Raw genomic sequence first — 21327 nt, 5'->3', positions numbered from 1 at the left:
GGCATCCGTATTTATGGGTAATTCTCACTAAACTGTATTAACCAGACTGTAAACGTTTCAGGTTACACATATGTAGTTTTGTGTGTTAGCCCGTTATACTTCCGGATGGCAATGTTGTGAGTTTCTTAGCCAAGCGCATACTATCTCTAGTCTGATCAATAGATAGAATGCGCTTGGCCAAGGAGTTCACAACATTGCCATCCGGAAGTATAACGGACCAACACACAAACTCTGTGTAACCATGAACTTTTATAGTCTGGTTAATACAGTTTAGTGAGAACAACTCACAAACGCGGATGGCAAAAACAATAACAAAGGCCTGAGTGACGTCATCTGCATACTATCTATAGATAGAATGCACTTGGCCAAGGAGTTCACAACATTGCCATCCGGAAGTATAACCGACCAACACACAAACTCTGTGTAACCATGAACTTTTATAGTCTGGTTAATACAGTTTAGTGAGAACAACTCACAAACGCGGATGGCAAAAACAATAACAAAGGCCTGCGTGACGTCATCTTCGAACTATCTTTAGATAGAACGAAGTTGACGTCACTAGGGTCTTTGTTATTGGTTTTTTTGTTGTTGTTTTTTTTTTTTTTTTTGCCATCCATGTTTATGAGTTCTCATTAAACTGTATTAATCTCACTGTAAACATTCAAGGTTACACATAGATTTGTGTGTTGGTCCTTGACCTTTCCGGATGGCAATCTTGTGAGTCTCTTAGCCAAGCGCACAGCATCCTTACAATTTAGTGAGAACCACAGACAAGGGAGTATTCTCTATGGTGAGAACTACTCATAAAATGGCTGGCGGAAAAACAATAACAAAAAGCTGAGTGACGCCATGCTCGCTTCATCTTTTTTGTCCGTCGATGTTGGATTTTTCGAAAACTGAACACATATTGTGATTACCAGTAGATTTTTGACCAATCAAGCATGGAATTTTTGACACACCTTCAAACGTGCTCGGACAAGCATGGTTATTTCATATTTATGAACAATAACGTGAATTAAATCTCTCTCTCTCTCTCTCTCTCTCTCTCTCTCTCTCTCTCTCTCTCTCTCTCTCTCTCTCTCTCTCTCTCTCTGCCCATTGTCATTGTTTTTATTGATGCTGTGCGCTTAGGTAATTTACTCAACATTTCGCTCGCGGAATATAACGTACCAACACACACACAATCACACACACACACACACACACACACATCTGTGTAACATTGACCGTTTATAGTCTGATTGATACAATTTAGTGAGAACTGCTCATAAAAATGGCAGGCTAATAACAATAACAAAGAGCTGAGTGATGTCAATTTCGTTCAATCTATACCGCCAAGTGGGTGATTGGTTATCACACATTTTTTTTCGATCCGATTATAAATGTTTTAAGTTTACATAATATGGTTTTCTGTGTTGGTTCTTTTGATCAAGCGGTCGAACAGTGGGTATTTTACTAAGACATGCACTTACCATCGTCAGTTAAACTAAAACCTTGTTTACATTATGACGACTGTCCAAGAGGCGTGGTTATGTTCCCTTCCACTTGGTGTCTATTGGATACAATAGTCTGATGTCACGCCGCCTGGCAACGGCGGCCATCTTGGTTCTAAACAAAGAAAATCATTACTTTTTATTCTTCAAGCTGGCTAAAACTTTTCATATGCCTTGTGATCAGAATGTGTAAAAGTCAAAACATGATCAAATTTATGGGGTTTTTTTTTTCACTCTGGATACGCTTTTATGCTCGCCGGAGAAATATTTCATCGGGCGTTCGCCATTGTTCCGATAGTTTAGAGCCAGTGTTACTAAGTTACCATGCGTCATTAGGAAGGAAGTGACGTTACGACTATTGAATCTTATTGACCAATGACTCTAGCTCATGGAACAATACTACTATAGTTGATCGTCTCCATTGGTAGAACACTTCGGGTTTCGGTTTAAACCCAATGTTCCCCGTTTTTTTCTCCATTTGACGGATAGAAGTTGGCTTTTTGGAACATGGTACATGCTAGTATATTATTATGATGCGGGAACTCTGGACAGATATCTTTATTGTTATAATACTCATATTTTAATTGAAAACCAAGCATCTTCACTTTCAGTAAAACCTCGTTACATTGCCACATTAATTTGACTATGACAATATTGTCGGCACAACAAACAGACGATCTTCTACGAATATATTTATTGTGAATTTAATACTCTTTACTTGTCAAATTGTCGGTAAGCTGAGTAATAATTAACCGGTTAACTACCATACTCTGGAAAGATACATATTTAAAAAGTTTGCCAGAAAACTCGTTTTTCAAATATTGATCGATTTAAATGACTTTCAATACCAAGAAGTCCAAGGTTTGAGTATATTTGCCAAGATAAGGGTAATTTAATATTTATTGAAGGACGAGTTTTCTGGCCAAAATTATAAATACATGTCTTTTCCGAGTACGATTGTACCGTAAGTATATTTTTAAAATCTATACAATGTCACAAAGGCTGTATAAAATGATATAGATTTAGATCTAGAAATTTAAATAATTTAGACACACTGTAATTGCAATTTCATTGCAAGCAGCAGGTGGCTCGCAACGACATGCTCAATACGTTTTATACCTTGTCTTTTTTGTAGCAATAAAACCATTTAACAACAAGATATGAAGTGAGTAGAAAAGTGCCAGAAGACAATAGAGAATAAAAAATTTTTTCGCGGCGGTGGTGGGGTTCGAACCTGCGACCTTATTGGTACGACAACTCCGCCTGGCAGGTGAGAGCGTGGCTCTACCGTGTGAGCTATCCACGAACACAAAAAATATTCGTTTCAAACCCAAAGTCATTTCTAGATCCCTCTCTCACCCACTTCTTGAGATCGCCGATTCGTTCACCACCATCGCGAAGTAATTTTGACCAGCAGTTAAGCTTAATAGCCAATATTCTCATCACAAACATATAACATAGAAACGATTGAGACATTGAGTATGCTCCGGTGTATGGGTGAATTTTTTAATTCAGAAAAGTGAGTGGAGCAGGCACTTATGTTGGTAACAACAAGATATGAAGTGAGTAGAAAAGTGCCAGAAGACAATAGAGAATAAAAAAATTTTTTTCGCGGCGGTGGTGGGGTTCGAACCTGCGACCTTATTGGTACGACAACTCCGCCTGGCAGGTGAGAGCGTGGCTCTACCGTGTGAGCTATCCACGAACACAAAAATATTCGTTTCAAACCCAAAGTCATTTCTAGATCCCTCTCTCACCCACTTCTTGAGATCGCCGATTCGTTCACCACCATCGCGAAGTAATTTTGACCAGCAGTTAAGCTTAATAGCCAATATTCTCATCACAAACATATAACATAGAAACGATTGAGACATTGAGTATGCTCCGGTGTATGGGGTGAATTTTTTAATTCAGAAAAGTGAGTGGAGCAGGCACTTATGTTGGTAACAACAAGATATGAAGTGAGTAGAAAAGTGCCAGAAGAGAATAGAGAATAAAAATTTTTTTTTCGCGGCGGTGGTGGGGTTCGAACCTGCGACCTTATTGGTACGACAACTCCGCCTGGCAGGTGAGAGCGTGGCTCTACCGTGTGAGCTATCCACGAACACAAAAATATTCGTTTCAAACCCAAAGTCATTTCTAGATCCCTCTCTCACCCACTTCTTGAGATCGCCGATTCGTTCACCACCATCGCGAAGTAATTTTGACCAGCAGTTAAGCTTAATAGCCAATATTCTCATCACAAACATATGAATATTTTTGTGTTCGTGGATAGCTCACACGGTAGAGCCACGCTCTCACCTGCCAGGCGGAGTTGTCGTACCAATAAGGTCGCAGGTTCGAACCCCACCACCGCCGCGAAAAAATTTTTTATTCTCTATTGTCTTCTGGCACTTTTCTACTCACTTCATATCTTGTTGTTACCAACATAAGTGCCTGCTCCACTCACTTTTCTGAATTAAAAAATTCACCCCATACACCGGAGCATACTCAATGTCTCAATCGTTTCTATGTTATATGTTTGTGATGAGAATATTGGCTATTAAGCTTAACTGCTGGTCAAAATTACTTCGCGATGGTGGTGAACGAATCGGAGATCTCAAGAAGTGGGTGAGAGAGGGATCTAGAAATGACTTTGGGTTTGAAACGAATATTTTTGTGTTCGTGGATAGCTCACACGGTAGAGCCACGCTCTCACCTGCCAGGCGGAGTTGTCGTACCAATAAGGTCGCAGGTTCGAACCCCACCACCGCCGCGAAAAAATTTTTTATTCTCTATTGTCTTCTGGCACTTTTCTACTCACTTCATATCTTGTTGTTACCAACATAAGTGCCTGCTCCACTCACTTTTCTGAATTAAAAAATTCACCCCATACACCGGAGCATACTCAATGTCTCAATCGTTTCTATGTTATATGTTTGTGATGAGAATATTGGCTATTAAGCTTAACTGCTGGTCAAAATTACTTCGCGATGGTGGTGAACGAATCGGCGATCTCAAGAAGTGGGTGAGAGAGGGATCTAGAAATGACTTTGGGTTTGAAACGAATATTTTTGTGTTCGTGGATAGCTCACACGGTAGAGCCACGCTCTCACCTGCCAGGCGGAGTTGTCGTACCAATAAGGTCGCAGGTTCGAACCCCACCACCGCCGCGAAAATTTTTTTTATTCTCTATTGTCTTCTGGCACTTTTCTACTCACTTCATATCTTGTTGTTACCAACATAAGTGCCTGCTCCACTCACTTTTCTGAATTAAAAAATTCACCCCATACACTGGAGCATACTCAATGTCTCAATCGTTTCTATGTTATATGTTTGTGATGAGAATATTGGCTATTAAGCTTAACTGCTGGTCAAAATTACTTCGCGATGGTGGTGAACGAATCGGAGATCTCAAGAAGTGGGTGAGAGAGGGATCTAGAAATGACTTTGGGTTTGAAACGAATATTTTTGTGTTCGTGGATAGCTCACACGGTAGAGCCACGCTCTCACCTGCCAGGCGGAGTTGTCGTACCAATAAGGTCGCAGGTTCGAACCCCACCACCGCCGCGAAAAAATTTTTTATTCTCTATTGTCTTCTGGCACTTTTCTACTCACTTCATATCTTGTTGTTACCAACATAAGTGCCTGCTCCACTCACTTTTCTGAATAAAACCATTTATAACAAACCAAACTAAGTAGAATGCTGTGCCAGCATTACCGAATAAGAGCAATTTAGAGAAGCTTTTGTTTACCATGCATTGATTGATATGTTAACCTGAGCAAGTCAATGTAAATAATTAAATAATAGAGAATGCTGGCCTGCGATTACAAAATCCCATAATAATGAATAAACCCGATTTTACAGAAGAGCCGAAAACTGTTCAGAATAATTTATTTCAACTTTTAAAGCTAATCGATAAGGTTGAACTGATACAACATTGATATCATTGGAAATGTCTTTCTTTATTCTATCGCTCTAAATCAATAACAATAAAAGATATAGACACGGTGTGTTGGAAAAGTTGGATTAACTATTACAAGGGGTTTTATCATTGCACTGACGTGTAACACTGCATGTCTCATTGTTCGATATGTTATTGTTGCATCATGATACGTGCAATACCGTTATTTATTTATAAGTTTGTTTGTTTTTGGCGTTTGTTGTACAGAGGAGAGCTACCAAAAAGATTTATGCAATACAGTATTTATCTTATAAGGAAAAGTTAGAATTTCTTGACTTACCAAGTTTGAAATATAGAAGAATTCGAGGGGATATAATTCAGGTTTATAGATGGGTACATGGTCTGGATAGGATAGACTTTTCTGATATTTTTTTTTCATAGTCTAATATTACTTTTACTAGAGGGGACACGTTTAAGATTTTTGTCTCGAGATGCAAAACAAACATAAGACAAAACTGGTTCGGTATTCGCATTGTCTAGAAATGGAACAATTTGAAATTTGAAACAAAGAATGCAAAATCTATGGGTTATTTAAAAGTGTTAGTAAACAGGGAATTATATGATGGGATATTTATATATGACGAATAATACTTGTTTGCACAGTTGTTAACATGCCTTTCAATCTTGTACGTATATATTATGCATTGTTATATTAGTATGGTTATCTTCTATATGCGTGTATGTGTGTGTATGTGTATGTGTGTGTGTGTGTGTGTGTGTGTGTGTGCTTTGCATGTCACGGTTAAAGATATTATATGTTTGTACACCATATAGACATGAGTACATTTAAGTTGAGATACAATCTTTACCTCGTGTATCATATTGTAATCTTTAATCAATAAATTTATGGCATTACTATTACTATTAAGGGCATTCAAGGGATTTTATCCTATTTTGCCCTCTATACCATATGTTATGTTATGTTATTTATCATAATGCACTCGGTATACTGGTAAACAAAGAAATGATGGACATGCAGAAATTTCAATCAATAATGAAAAACTCGAGGAAGTGTCAACATTTAAATACTTGGGTGTTCTGCTAACCAAGGACGATACCAGTTCAACTGAGAATAAAGCAAGAATATGAATGTCAACAGCAACACTAACGAGACTGAGAAAAATATGGAAAAATCCAATCGGTTTCGAAATAAAAATTAAACAGTGCAAATCACTGGTAGATATATCAACTTTCCATCTTATTATACGGCTGCGAGTCATGGACATTAACTGCGGAATTAGAACGCAGAATCTCTGCTTTTGAGATGAACAGTTAATGGAAAACTTCTGCGGGTGTGGCATACAGAACACAGAACCAATAAAGTAATAAAGACGTACTGGATGAGGTACAAGATCGTGCAGGACGACAGGAACCCCTCATCACCACATTTAAAAGGAAGAAACTGTCATGGTTTGGCCACAATGTGAGGTATGAAGGTTTGTGCTGAACGGTGATTGAGGGCACCCTTGAAGGAGGAGGAAGAAGAGGAAGACAAAAGAAAGTTTGGATGGAATTGACAGGAATGAAGATGGGAAAACTCTTGGAGAAGGCCAACAATAAAGAAGAATGACGGAAAGTGGTGAGAACTGCATCCCATGTATCACCCCGACGATCATCAGATCATGGGATGAATGAATGAACGAATGTGTCACGTTACTGTAGAACGAGCTTAAGGCTCAATGGGATATTAGCTTTAGGTGACCATGAGTTGTTATTTTTCAAACCTGTTGCTTTGCTATCTTGTGTTGACAACGCCTCTCATTCGTCATATGAATACTACTCACCATGGTTATATAAACGCATGGCAGCCCGCAAATCGTCACTTGCTATTCTTCGCACAATGCGGGGTTGATTGTGTGGAAAATAGCAAGGCATAGTGCAGGTTAGTGTACCGTGTAAGTCCGTAAAAGGGTGACCAAAAAATCATTGCATAAAGAAGGCAAATTTATGCAATATCCGTCTGATAAAAAAAAAAAGTGATCAATAAAATCATAGTACAGAGAAGGCAAATCTGTTACTATGCATATGTCCCAATAAAGTATAACACAGAGAAGGCCGAAACTGTGTTATACTGGCCAAACTAAATATAACACAGGATACTAAAAACTGTGTTATTAAAATATCAAAGGCTGGGTCCGGTGACGAATTAAAAGGCGACGTATTTCGTAATATCACATCTCCATAAAAGAGTGTGATAATAAAAAGGTGCACGTTAAAAATTGAGTCGGTTGTTCTCAATATTTGTTGGGCCGTGATCGATACAGAGTGAAGAATTATCCACACTACACATTTTCACGAAAAGTCATAGCCACGCTGTTACAAGATTACAGAGGAGCAAACCCCGAGACAACACGACAAGATTTGTTTGTGTGTATTTGTACTGTCTGCGTGAGTTCCCCAATCCTGTACATCTTATACACTAACGACTGTAGACCATCCTTTGAAAATTGTTTTATAGTGAAATATGCAGATGATACTGCTATTCTTGGCTTATTAAAAGATAAAGTTACCGAAAAGAATTATTTGAAACAAATTAATACATTCACCGATTGGTGTGAACAAAATCAGCTTGAATTAAATGATGAAAAAAAAACGAAAGAACAGGTGTTTGGTGTCAAAAATAAAAACGACTTAAAGTGTGTGACGATCGGTAAAGAAGATGTTGAGATAGTTGAATATTTTAAATATTTAGGAACCATTGATAGCTCCCTCAATTTCTCTCAACATATTAATATAATATCTAAGAAAGTTGCCCAAAGATTATACATCCTAAAGAAATTGAGAACATTTCAACTATGTTAAGAGTTTATGACTCATTGATTAAAAGTGTAATTGCGTTTGGCTGCACCATATGGTTTGGCGGATGCCGACTTAAAGATAAATCAAAAATTTCAAAATCAATCAAAGAGGCATCAAAAATATTAAACCATCCTCTTGATGGAGTAGGAAGAATTCATGGAAAAGCAATAGAAAGGAAAGCATTCTCAATTATCAACAATACAAAACATATTTTATACCATGAATTTAGTCTTTTACCATCTGGGAGAAGGTTTTGTCAGATTAAATTATGTAGAACAAGTATAAATCAACGTTCGGTCCATCAGCAATAAAAATGTTGAATATTTCATATGTTACAGCAAAACCAAGGATTGATGCGTTGACTGATTGACTGATTAATTTATTTCATGTTAAATTAATTGACCAATTAATAATGATGATAATATTTGGTGTCGAGTTGCAACAAATGTAATGAATTGAAAATGAAATGAATATGTTTATGTTGTGTGTGACGAACGATTTTCTTTCACTGCGTGTTTCTTTATCATTCGTCAGCGTCTCATTCAAAACCACTTCAAACCTAGTGGACGAGACATATATTTGCCAAGGCAGATTAACACCTCCAGTTTAGATACTCAAAACATGGACAGTCTTTTTCTAACGGAAATTTTGGTCGTTAGGTGGGAAACCTTCCCATTGTATAACGGAACACTCACTTTCAGCTTAAGGCTTATTTACCTGTTCAAGTTGTCTGCCCATTGTATCCATACCTCCTGCTAATTACATTTTCCAAACAAGACTCCAACGTGCATATGCCCTGAGGTCTTGTCTCGTTCAAGAGTAGCTAAAGTTACTTTTAAGGTCTATCTCTCCGGTAATTCTCCGTTACTCCGTATTAATCAAAGCATATGAATATCATTGGCTATCTAAAACATGAACATTCTTCTGATTGGCTATTCCCATAATTCAGACGCGCTCCTTTAAATCGCAAAATCAAATTCATCTCTGAATCGAATCACACACACGCTAAGAATCCCAAGAAAGAAGAGCTATCTCTCCAATTTCAAACTTGTAAAAGTTTGTCATCCCTCGGCTGAAGGTAAAATGAATTATTGGTTAACATTCAAAGTGGAACGAGATATTACTGTGAATTCAATTTAATCTATTATTAATATTATAGTTTGTGTATATATTTTAATTGTGCTATTTCATGGATGTTCGTAAGTTGGAATACCTGTACAAAACTATATCTATATGTATCTTATACTCTTGTTAACATTTGTTTATGATCTATGCTATTATTTCATTTATATTCAATATGTATATTGCTTGAATGTCTGTACCCTACCGCCAATCGCCGGCCACACATCATAACCTCAATTAGAATTAAAAATAAATTAAGAAATACCAGGGACACAACCCTGTTAAATTCTTATCATGTAAGATAGCTCGACTGTCAGTTGATGTTTGATACATATATACTAACTACCATTATCATGGAGTTACTGCTTCTCCTTGCCTTTGTCGGCAAATAAAGGCTATTATGATGTGTCGCTCAAGGACGATTCGGTGGCGAAAGACAAACTCGATTGGCTCAAAGACCTTGTTGTTTTAACTCTAAATTGAAGATCCTTGTCCGTGTCCTTGAAGAACCCAGTCGTGCCGAATCCCTGCATCCCAGTCCTTGAATAGGGGTAAACCCCTGATGTCTGTCGCTAACTACAATACACTGTTGTGAAGTCCAGAAAACCCTGCAAGCAGGCGCCAACCCTGGAACTAGCTGATACATTAATTTGCCTAAGTCAAGCAAGCCGGCTGGATAAAGATAAGCCAAACGGGCTTATACCATTTTCAAAAGTATTTTCCACACACACACACACACACACACACACACACACACACACACACACATACATATGATTATATCAAAGTAAATAGATAAATAAATAATAAATTAGATCCACTCAATTAGAGCTTACTCCTTCTGATATTAAATAAATGCTTATTCTTTCTATCTTTTCCTGTAACAATCTAATTAAACTTTATGTATAGAATTGTTATTATTGTATTGGGCGTTACTATTGTCTTGACCCACTTGTTATTAATACAATTAAGTTATAAGGGACCCTAAGGCAATTCTTAATCACCCCTAGATTAAACCTGAGCCGTTTGTGGTATAGGTTGAGTGGCGCAGCTGGTAACGAGAGCCATAGCGCGCATACTAATACTAGTTCGAATCCAGACCATTGAGCTATCGGTTGGACTCGATCCCACAAAAATAACACACAACCCGCCACATTGTGTACTGTGCACGCGTGAAAGAAAGAAAGAAAAAGAAAGAGAGAGAGAGAGAGAGAGAGAGAGAGAGAGAGAGAGAGAGAGAGAGAGAGAGAGAATAAGTAGGAGTGAAATATCTGTTCAATGTTATAGTTATTATATAATGTTATAACACGTGTAACTAAATGACAAATTGCCATATTTATGGACAATTAAGATCTATTATTATTATTATTATTATTATTATTATTATTATTATTATTATTATTATTATTATTATTATTTTTATTATTATTATTATTATTATTATTTACATGTTAATGAATAGGTACTTTTTCATTGTCAAACCCTTTTCATTTTATTTTGACATTTTCTTATTTTCTTAAAATAAAGTTATAAGTTAAGTTAATCAACATACTTGTTTAATAATTTAAGGCAATACTTTTGTGGGGACATTTTGTATAATCATTAGTCATTAAGATATTTTAAGAAACGCTTCACATTTAAGCACAATAATCACAATTGTCAAAATTATTTACGAATTCATTGAGTGCAAAAGAAGAAAATCTAAATAATAGAGAAAAAATGGTATCGTGAAAAGGAAGATGAAGAAGATTAAGGAAAAGAAGGAGGGGGAGAAGGGGGGGGGGTGCGGGGAGGGGATGAGAAGAAGAAGAAGAAGAAGAAGAAGAAGAAGAAGAAGAAGGAGGAGGAGGAGGAGGAGGAGGAGGAGGAGGAGGAGGAGGAGGAGGGAGAAGAGGAGGAGGAGGAAGAGGAGAAGAAGAAGTATGAGGAGGAGGAGGAGGAGGAGGAGGAGGAGAAGAAGTATGAGGAGGAGGAGGAGGAGAAGTATGAGGAGGAGGAGGAGAAGAAGAAGAAGTAGTAGTAGTAGTAGTAGTAGTAGTAGTAGTAGTAGTAGTAGTAGTAGCAGTAGTAGTAGTAGTAGTAGTAGTAGTAGTAGTAGTAGTAGTAGTAGTAGTAGTAGTAGTAGTAGTAGTAGTAGAACATCAACAACAACAACACCATCATCAGCAGCATCATCGTCATCATGAACAACAACAACAACAACAACAACAACAACAACAACAACAAGATACACTATTAAAAGATATTTTCTACTTGAAAAAAAATTGAATAGTAATGAAAAAGCAATCTTACCTTGAAGTGGGAGTGTTAATGTTCTACGGGTACTGTATGAGTTGTCACTTCGGCAGGGTGTTTTCCAGCTGAAATGAATACTACACACACCATGTACGTATTCACAATATTTTATCATCCAATACACCCAGTTAACGGCCGTACTCTGGAAAGACACGTTTTTCAACAATTTGGCCAGAAAACTCGTTCTTCAAATTTCGATCGATTTAAACTACCTTCATCTTGGCAAAAACTCTCAAACCTGAGACCTCGCGAGGTCCTCCTTAAGTCCAAGGTTTGAGAGTTTTTGCCAAGATGAGAGTCAATTAAATCGATCGATATTTGAAGGACGAGTTTTCTGGCCAATTTTGTTGTTGCTGTTAATACGTGTGTTCCCTGAATGCGAGAGTTAACTGGTTAATCGTTTCGGTTGGATGCTACAGCCTCCTTGTCGATCAGTAGGGCGTTGGATGTGTATATTATGTTTATATAATCGGGTAACTCGAAACGTTCATTTGTTTTACTTATGTGTGTAAACTACCACTTTAAACGGCATTACACTAATATTGATTTTGTTTAGAAGTAACAATATTTAATTGTTAGTAAAAAATGTGACCCGCCATCCCAAACGGTAAAATAATAATTATAATAATAAAGTTCATTTGTATAGCGTCCAGTCCCGTTGACAAAACACTTGTAGGCGCACAACATTGTACACACACCCATTTATACAAGCGCGCGCACACATACATACCCTCACAACGACACACACACACCCATTCATCAAACCGTGCATATGCATACAGAGACGAATAATAAATAGCTGTTAACATGAATTATTGAATAAAAATCATATCAGGACATTAAACAATAATGGCAGATGAAGGGAGATTATATTATGTCATGAGAATAGGCTTCAACAGTCGTGACGTCACTTCCCTCGTAATGACGCATAGTAACTTAGTAACTGGTTCTAAACTATCGAAACAATGGCGGACGCCCTTATGAACTACTTCTCCGACGAGCATACGTCACGTAAAAAAGTTCTAGCCAGCATGACGAAGAAAAAGTACCAATTTTCTTTGTATAGAACCAAGCTGCTCGTTGCTGGGCGGACGTGACATCAAACTATTGAATCAAATTCTGATGTAACAAATGTATATCTTTCAAAAACTCGGGATTATGTCGGGATGAACTAGGAAATAAATTGAATTTAAATATAGACATAACCATGAAACTTGGGGTTATTTTTATATTCTTTATCATGGAGATAAAATACAGTTTCTTACATTAAACAACCCACAAACTTGTATTTCCTGAAATTCTACTTTTAAATCAACCTTTTGGGGTCTGATTCAGCCCCGATATAAAACCGTGTTGAGACGGACGCTCATAAATTGACATTTGTGATAAATTTAAAATTTCCCTTTTTTTTTCCTTTTTTTTCAAATCCTTAAAAAATTTTTTTTTTTTTATGCCCCGGAATGGTTTCGATGAGGAAAACAAAAATCTCACATTTCTGATTATCTTAAACCTCATAATCGCTTTTTGGAATCTAATACACTCAGAGTACCATTTTGAGGCGTTAGGTCACATTTGTAACCATAAACGTCCACAGCATCTGTCTTCGTTAATTAAATTGATGAAGCTTTAATTAAATTTGACTATAATACAGTCAAAATAAATGTAAGCTTCAATTTAATAAACTATATATTATATTGTTATTTCAAGCTTCACGCAGCAACATTGCATTTGAATTATATATATATATATATATATATATATATATATATATATATATATATATATATATATATATATATATATATATATATACAGTAGACTCCGGAAAAGACGATGCTCAGGGGAACCGTGGAAAAAATTGACTTAACCGAAAATCAACTTAACCGGAGTGTAACCAAAATGAGCAAAAAATGTATGTGAACAAAGCAAGCCAATCTAGAATAAGTAAGGCCCTTCATGTCGCGCTTATCGCTGACGTTGCTTGGTCGCGTTGAATTGACCAAAGAAGTAGAGGTTCCGGTAGTGGTCATCAGAGGCTCTTTCTTAGCCCCAAATAGGAATCAGAATACATAAAAAGCTGAATTTGAGATTTAAAAAAGCGGAATCAACGTACTGCTATTGACTATGACATGCTTTGCAACAGAAAATGTAATAGACAATCCAAAAGTACTCAAATGATAAAATATAATATTATGTGTAAAAATGTGCAGGTTGTGTAAAGACTAAAAAGGGGGTCAAATAATAATAGAGGCCCACAGTAGTTTTTGGCAGTCTCAGAGCAAAGCATTGAATGGATGGATTTAACCTTGTCAGGACCCCTCCCCCCCCCCCCCCCCTTTCAACACACACCTAATCAAACAAACGCGCGTGCCGGCACGAACACACACACACACACACACACACACACACATACACATACACAAATAAACAGGGCTAAAATTAAATTGGGGGAAAAAGCTGACCGTACGCAATAATATTACAGATTGGAGCCAACATATTATAATAATACCTAGGTCATTGACCTCATATATTGGCGTCAACATAATAATAATAATACTTCGGTCAACCCCCCTCCCAAAAATATAATATTATCCGACACCAGCTGCACACACTTTGAAGGGACTAATCAGACACACAAAATGTGTGTTGATTGATAGGAGATGCTGACGAAATAAGCCAAAGCTCACTTTTTTTTTTACTAGAGATTTTTTTTTTCAATTTTCCTCGATTGGAAAGGTGAAAAGCGGAAATTTTGGCTTGAATGCGGAATGTATACCAATATTATTCCGCGAAAAGCGGAAGGGTAGGAGCCTCTAGGTCAAGGTCATACTTCTTGTATGGCTGGTATGCCAATTTCCTATGCGATGATTTTCTGTCGCATGCCAAACTTTTCAAATGCATCGATCAGCTGAATCTTCCTTTTCCGCGACAGGTTTCCCATCGTAGTTGTAGACTTGACTTGAATTCTTGATAAAATTGATACTAATTAATAGGGCCATTAGGTAGAATGGCCTGGGATTAGAACCAAAAAAAAAATAACCTTGAGCTTGAACAATGTAAAATTTGAGATGGAGAAATCAAAGTTATTCGATACTGCTTATGTACATTGAACACGGACGTCAGGCAAAGCACCTACATCACATCGATGTGCGCCAATCGTTCGCGTATATTCTTAACCACTGAAAATTCTTACTGGTAGCTTTTTTAACCAATGGAAATACTTGTTTATTTGTGATTTTATTGTGGTCATGAGTGATAAGAACATCGACTTAAGTGACATCGACTAATAAGGAGATTTTTTTTTTTTTTTTTTTACTTATGTTATATATAGGAAGAAGGGGGAGGGACCAAGAAAAAAAATCGACTTGGGTAAAAATCGACTTAGGCAACGTCGACGTATCCAGAGTGCACTGTATATAATATATATATATATATTATATATATATATATATATATATAATATATTATATATATATATATATATAATATATATTATATATATATATATATATATATATATATATATATTATATGTAATATTAATAACTAGTAACCGGGGGACTAGAGAATCTAATAACATCTGTAAAGGAACATAGCGAGACCAAAGGCCTTAAGCTGAATATAAAGAAGACCAAAATCATAATACTGACAATGCAAAACAGATGCCATCATAAAAATCAATGGAGAAGAAATAGAAAGAGTAAAGAATTTTGAATATCTTGGAGCCAGGATTGAGTACAACGGGAAATCGGCCCCAGAGATCAGGAGGAGACTAGCAATGGCAAGATCAAAGCTAGAAAAGATGAATAATATCTGGAAAGGGCAGTGCATTCAAACAAAAATCAAAATCCTCAAAAGTGTTGTTTTCCCAACTGCAACATATGGATGCGAAGCATGGACTATCAGCAAAGCAGAGAGCACAAAGATCACAGCTTTTGAAATGGCATGCTACAGAAAAATACTCAGAATATCATGGACTGAAAAACAAACAAACAAAGAAGTCCTGAGAAGGATCGGAATAAAATCACCAATTCTTCTTCAAACTGTAAAGAAATTGAAACTAAACTATTTTGGCCACACGACTCGCCACGAATCATTAGAAAAGCATATTCTGCAGACAAGGGTAGACGGCAAGAGAGGAAGAGGTAGACCAACAAGAAGCTGGGAACAAGATATATGTGAATGGCTGGGAATGACAGCAACTCAAGCAAGTAGACTGGCGGAAAACCGTAATCTGTTTCGCAAGAAAGTTCGGGAAGCAACGTCCTACGCAGGATCAGCTGACTAGATGATGATGATGATACTAGTAAGAAGCCCGCAATTTCGCGGGGAAAGAACTATTTTCATTCGATATTGTACCCACCATCATTTAATGAGGGCAGATTGGTAAACAACGTTGTCTGTGTAACTTGGTACATCCTCTGTTGATTTTTCTGTGTGGCCCAACATTAAGTGTAAGCCTCTGACCTCATTTTATGTGATACAGCAACATACAGTTGTCCGTGTGTGAAAACAGGTTGTGGTAAGAAATTCAACTGCTAAATAAACCTGAAGTAGCAGACGTGAGCAGAGTTGAAAGACGATCCTGGGATCGAGAACTTACCTTACATTTCATTACAGTACTCAGGTGATCATGTTTGGTGGCGTTTTTATGAACCTCCGTTGGAGGTGTACAGAAACGCACCGTTTTTATGCACCTCCGTTGGCGGTGCTGGTAGATTAATGAAAATGTTGCTGCTTGAAGCTCGAAAGAAAAAATAACGATACGTGTTGAATTGTAAGCCTGAATTTAATAGACGATGTCATACTGTGGGCGTTTCTGATTTCCCCTTTATCAACAAAACACGACGAATGAGAGGTGTGTAGTGTGAATGGCGTAGATAAGGTAAATTGACATAAACAATGATGGGACAGGAAGTTTTTGAAAAACAACAACAACAAAAAAAAAAAACAACAACAACAAAAGAAGAAGAAAAATAACCCCAATAAAATGACAAAGACGTGGTAAACGAATAAACTGATGATAATGATAAAATATTATAAAATGATAACAATCGACGTTTACATAAAAATGCACGACGATAACACAGTGAATGGTACCGATGTTGTTTTTTTAAAAATATAATAATAATAATAATAATAATAATAATAATAATAATAAATAATAATAATAATAATAATAATAATATAATAATAATAATAATAATAATAATTATTATTTTATTATTTATATAATAATAATAATAATAATAATAATAATAATATAATAATAATAATAATAATAATAATAATAATAATAATAATAATAATAATAACAAAAAATAATAATAATAATAGTAATAATAATAATAATAATAATAATAATAATAATAATAATAATAATAATAATAATAATAATAATAATAATAAAAATAATAATAATAACAATAATGATAATATTAATAAAAATAATAATAATAATAATATATTAATTTAAGGTTTTAAATATATGTCCAGTAAATATAACAACAAAAATGATGGCTTTCTCAATAAAGTAAACTTTTTTTTTTAAATGTCCACAATGGGATTGAACCCAGTACTTTCAATGTTAGAGTCTGACAGCTGACACTGCGCTATGGAGCCACCCGACTGTTCATAACATTAAATAAGGTCTTTCTAAAACCCTATATTTTACCCTCAATGCAACTTCTATTTTCTGGTTTTAAATTTCGAGTTTTTAGATTATTATTATTATTTTTTAATTTATTACCAAAGAAATTAAACCTGGGCATTATCCACCCTAAACCATCACACTGAAAGCATCATAGGAGCAATAATAATACTTGATGTCATAAATAGATGAAAACTTTTGAAAACTTAGTGTAGATCTGAATTCCGTAAAGTAATTAAGTGAATACATTATTTCGAATGCAACGATTTGCGTAAAAACGCCAAACTGACAACTTTTTACAGTGTCCAGATTGGCTGTTTTTGAGAGTGTTAGTGTTGTCGGTAGGTACGTATTTTATGATATCTGTTTGACTCAACGAACTTCCAAACTGACTTTAAATTATAAAAGGAAATCAAGTTATCTGTTTATCTATCTGTAAAAAAAATACATTTCTAATTTTCAAATCTTTCAGTAGAGTTGTGCGCCGTATCATTTTTTTTTATTGACTCAAATAAGCAAAATGTTCTCCACAATGCTATATTTTTAAAAGAAAGAATATATATATATATATATATATATATATATATATTATATATATATATATATATATATATATATATATATATATATATATATGTTGACGGTTTATATAAGCCCGCATGAATCAAAACTCAAGTTAGTGAATTTTAAATGGTCTAGTTTTACTGAATTACATGTCTATAGTATTGTGTGTGTGTGTGTGTGTGTGTGCGCGCGCGTGTGTGTGTGTGTGTTTGAATATTAAAGAGATGTATTCACGTGAATGACATGTATCATAATATGTTTTAGCAGTTCATCTGTCAATCTGCCTCCAAGGCAAAATGGTATATTTATTGTACCCCTTCCATTGGAAAATCCTATTATTTCTTAATAAACACGTAATCGTTGAATAATGCTTTGAATGCGTTGAATAAATTTGTATTCAACACTTACAGAATATTTCCGCACATTTTATTGGCTTAAAATATGGTGTTAAAGAGAGCTGATTGGCGATTAAAACTAATCTTTTGGTGCGCATGAAATATAAATCCGACTGCTTTCCTTTTTTTGGGTCAAATTGTCATTCAAGCAGATGTAGAAAAATATTACTCATTCTAGCTGAATTATCTTCTGCAGGTGACACCCCCGGCCACACACACACACACACACACACACACACACACACATACACACATACACATACAAAATACACACAAACACAAACAGAACAATAATAAACTTATCGCCCTAGATAAACATCAACCCTTTAACATTATGATCGTCGTATTGATTTGAAGGAGCATGACATTCTATTCTAAGTGGGAGTTAAAAGAACCAAATTTATCTCACTCACTCTTTCACACATTTACAATTAATAATAATTAGGATATCTTCAATGTCAATGTACCTTTATCGATTGACACCGCTAATACACATTACGAAAACAAGAATATCAAAAATTGAAAGAAGAGTGCACACCATAGAATTAAACGAATGAGAATACGTACGAAGCCTAAAAAGTGTCCACCAATGAAAGCATTCAGCGCCATTTTGTTGTTGGCTGAGAATGTAGTAATTACCATTCATTCGGTATCTATGTCAACATAACGACACAAGAAAAACAACAAACAATATCAAAATCCACAATAAAATGTTTCAGAACTGTTGCGTATATTTATGGCACAACGAAGCTGTCAAAAAATGAAGTTAGAGAATGTGTGTTATCATGTATTATAATAACCTGTAATGTGTTTTCCAACCACCACATCATCTACTACTACAACCACCACCACAATATCATCACTAACACTACTACTACAACCACCAGCCCCACATCATTATCACTACCACTACTACTACACCACCACCAGCACATCATCATCATTACCACTACTACAATCACCACAACCACATCGTCATCACTACCACTACTACTGCAACCACCACCACCATATCATCATCATTACCATTACTACCACAACCACCACCACCACTACTACTACAACCACCACCACATCACTACCTCAACTACTACAACCACCACCACAATAGCATCACTACCACTACTACTACAACCACCACACCACATCGTCATCACGACCACTACTACTACAACCACCACCACAATAGCATCACTACCACTACTACTACAACCACCACAACCACATCGTCATCACTACCACTACTACTGCAACCACCACTACCGCCATATCATCACCATTACAACTATTACTACAACCACCACAACCACATCATCATCACTACCACTACTACTACAACCACCACCACATCATCATCACTATCACTACTACTACTACTACAACCACCACCACAATATCATCACTACCACTACTACTACTGCAACCACCACCACCATATCATCATCATTGAAATATATATATTTTTAAAATTGAGCTTTATATAGTGCAATATCTACTAAATGTGCTCAAAGCGCTTTACAAGGGGTCCCTGGTCAACATTTAACATGTAGGACGGGACATGACGCCTGTTAGGCGATATTACAATTTTTCGGACAAAGACAACTCTGTTAACGGCCAGGTACTCATTTTACACCTGAGTACGGTGAGAGAATGTGAGTAAAGAGCCTTTTCCAAGGACTCAACTATGCGCCGAGCGCGAGGCTCGAACCCAGGACCTTCCGATCCGGAAGCGAGTGTCATACTACTAGACCACATAGCCGCATCATTACCACTACTACTACAAACACCACCACCACATCATCATCACGACCACTACTACTACAACCACCACCACCACCATATCATTACCATTACCACTACTACTACAACCACCACCACATCATCATCACTACCACTACTACTACAACTACAATCATCACCACCACCACATCATCATCACTATTACTACTACAACTACAACCACCACCAACACCACATCACCTCACTAACACTCAGTACTACAATCACTACCATTAGGTTTTGGAGCTTTACTTCATTTGAAATAAGGAAACTTCGGAATTGTATTTGGCATTGTGTTTATATATCATAATATAATTCTAATCAGTTATCTATTTAGAACTAGATACTATACAATATGTATGCCAAATACCACCCCAATTCCCCTTTCTTGTGTGCGGGAATTCCTCTTTCGGCATTGAAATTGAGTGTGAGAGAGTCATCACTACACACATAAACAACAGAAACAATTTAAAAACAAGACTATGACACGCAACCACTCACACACGAGGCTATACTATTTATCCTTTTCTCTATATAGAATAGGACAAGACAAACAATAGCTTGACTCTCGCTACACTTCGCATTGTTGTTTGTCGTCTCACGAGTTCAACTCTCGGTCGACCTGTCAATATTCCTTTTTGCCTCGGACGTAATCATTAATAGAATGTTGTGTGGTTTTGACCGTGAAGAAAACCTTAAGAAGTCACATTTATATCATTTTAGAGAGATCGTTTTGAATAATTTTGAGTTAAACGAGCGAGCAGCAACTTGTTTTCATGAACAGCCGATCAGCGCTTGTTTACTATAGTAACGCGATTCCCAGCCAACATCAAAATGGCGGATATTTTTCTCATTGAGGCCGCTGGTTGGTTAGCCAATAAGAGCACCGTACGGTTTCCATTGGGTAAATTCCTTGGTGCACACAACAACAAAAAATTATTCGGCATATTATGCCTAGACAGTCAGACGATGCTCCAGTGCCAGATTCAGAAATCAATGCCAAACAAATTACTGAAAAATTCGGAATGGTCTAAGTAAATCACATTTACTAATAATTGCCCGTAGATGTGGATAAAAATCTTAAATTTCTTGTCCCATTTCCCTGGTTAGTGTCTAGACAAGACTTTTTTAGTTTGTTTACGACCATTAAAAAAAAATGATATTAAAAGTGCCAAATTGGCATCCGTTTGTGACGTTGGGGATTTCCTATGGGCAAGGCTTTACTCATCCCTACCCTATAACTTGAATTCATTGAAAAATGAAGCATTTTTACAAATTATTAGTTA

The 21327-nt window shown here is 36.2% G+C and overlaps 1 protein-coding gene across 2 annotated transcripts in view; it reads right to left on the bottom strand.

Annotated features, from left to right (window-relative positions):
• The window catches only part of LOC144974919 (molybdate-anion transporter-like), a 56909-nt gene extending 45010 nt beyond the window's left edge, over window positions 1-11899 (bottom strand). The window contains exons 1-2 of one of the 2 annotated variants that reach the window (XM_078918431.1): window positions 11651-11725; window positions 1473-1608 (exon numbers count right to left, since the gene is read on the bottom strand). The gene's annotated coding sequence lies outside the window, so the exon portion shown is untranslated. Of the gene's footprint in view, window positions 1-1472; window positions 1609-11650 lie in introns of both variants that reach the window. The other variant, XM_078918430.1, reaches the window with a different exon arrangement.
• Between the last annotated feature and the right edge of the window lie 9428 nt (window positions 11900-21327).

Source organism: Berghia stephanieae, chromosome 6, assembly GCF_034508935.2.
Source record: "Berghia stephanieae isolate SIO BIC M18660-M18661 chromosome 6, UCSD_Bste_1.3, whole genome shotgun sequence".
Taxonomy (NCBI): domain Eukaryota; kingdom Metazoa; phylum Mollusca; class Gastropoda; order Nudibranchia; family Aeolidiidae; genus Berghia; species Berghia stephanieae.
The sequence above is the reverse complement of the archived record's forward strand: the minus strand, read 5'-3'. Positions and strand labels throughout refer to the sequence as shown.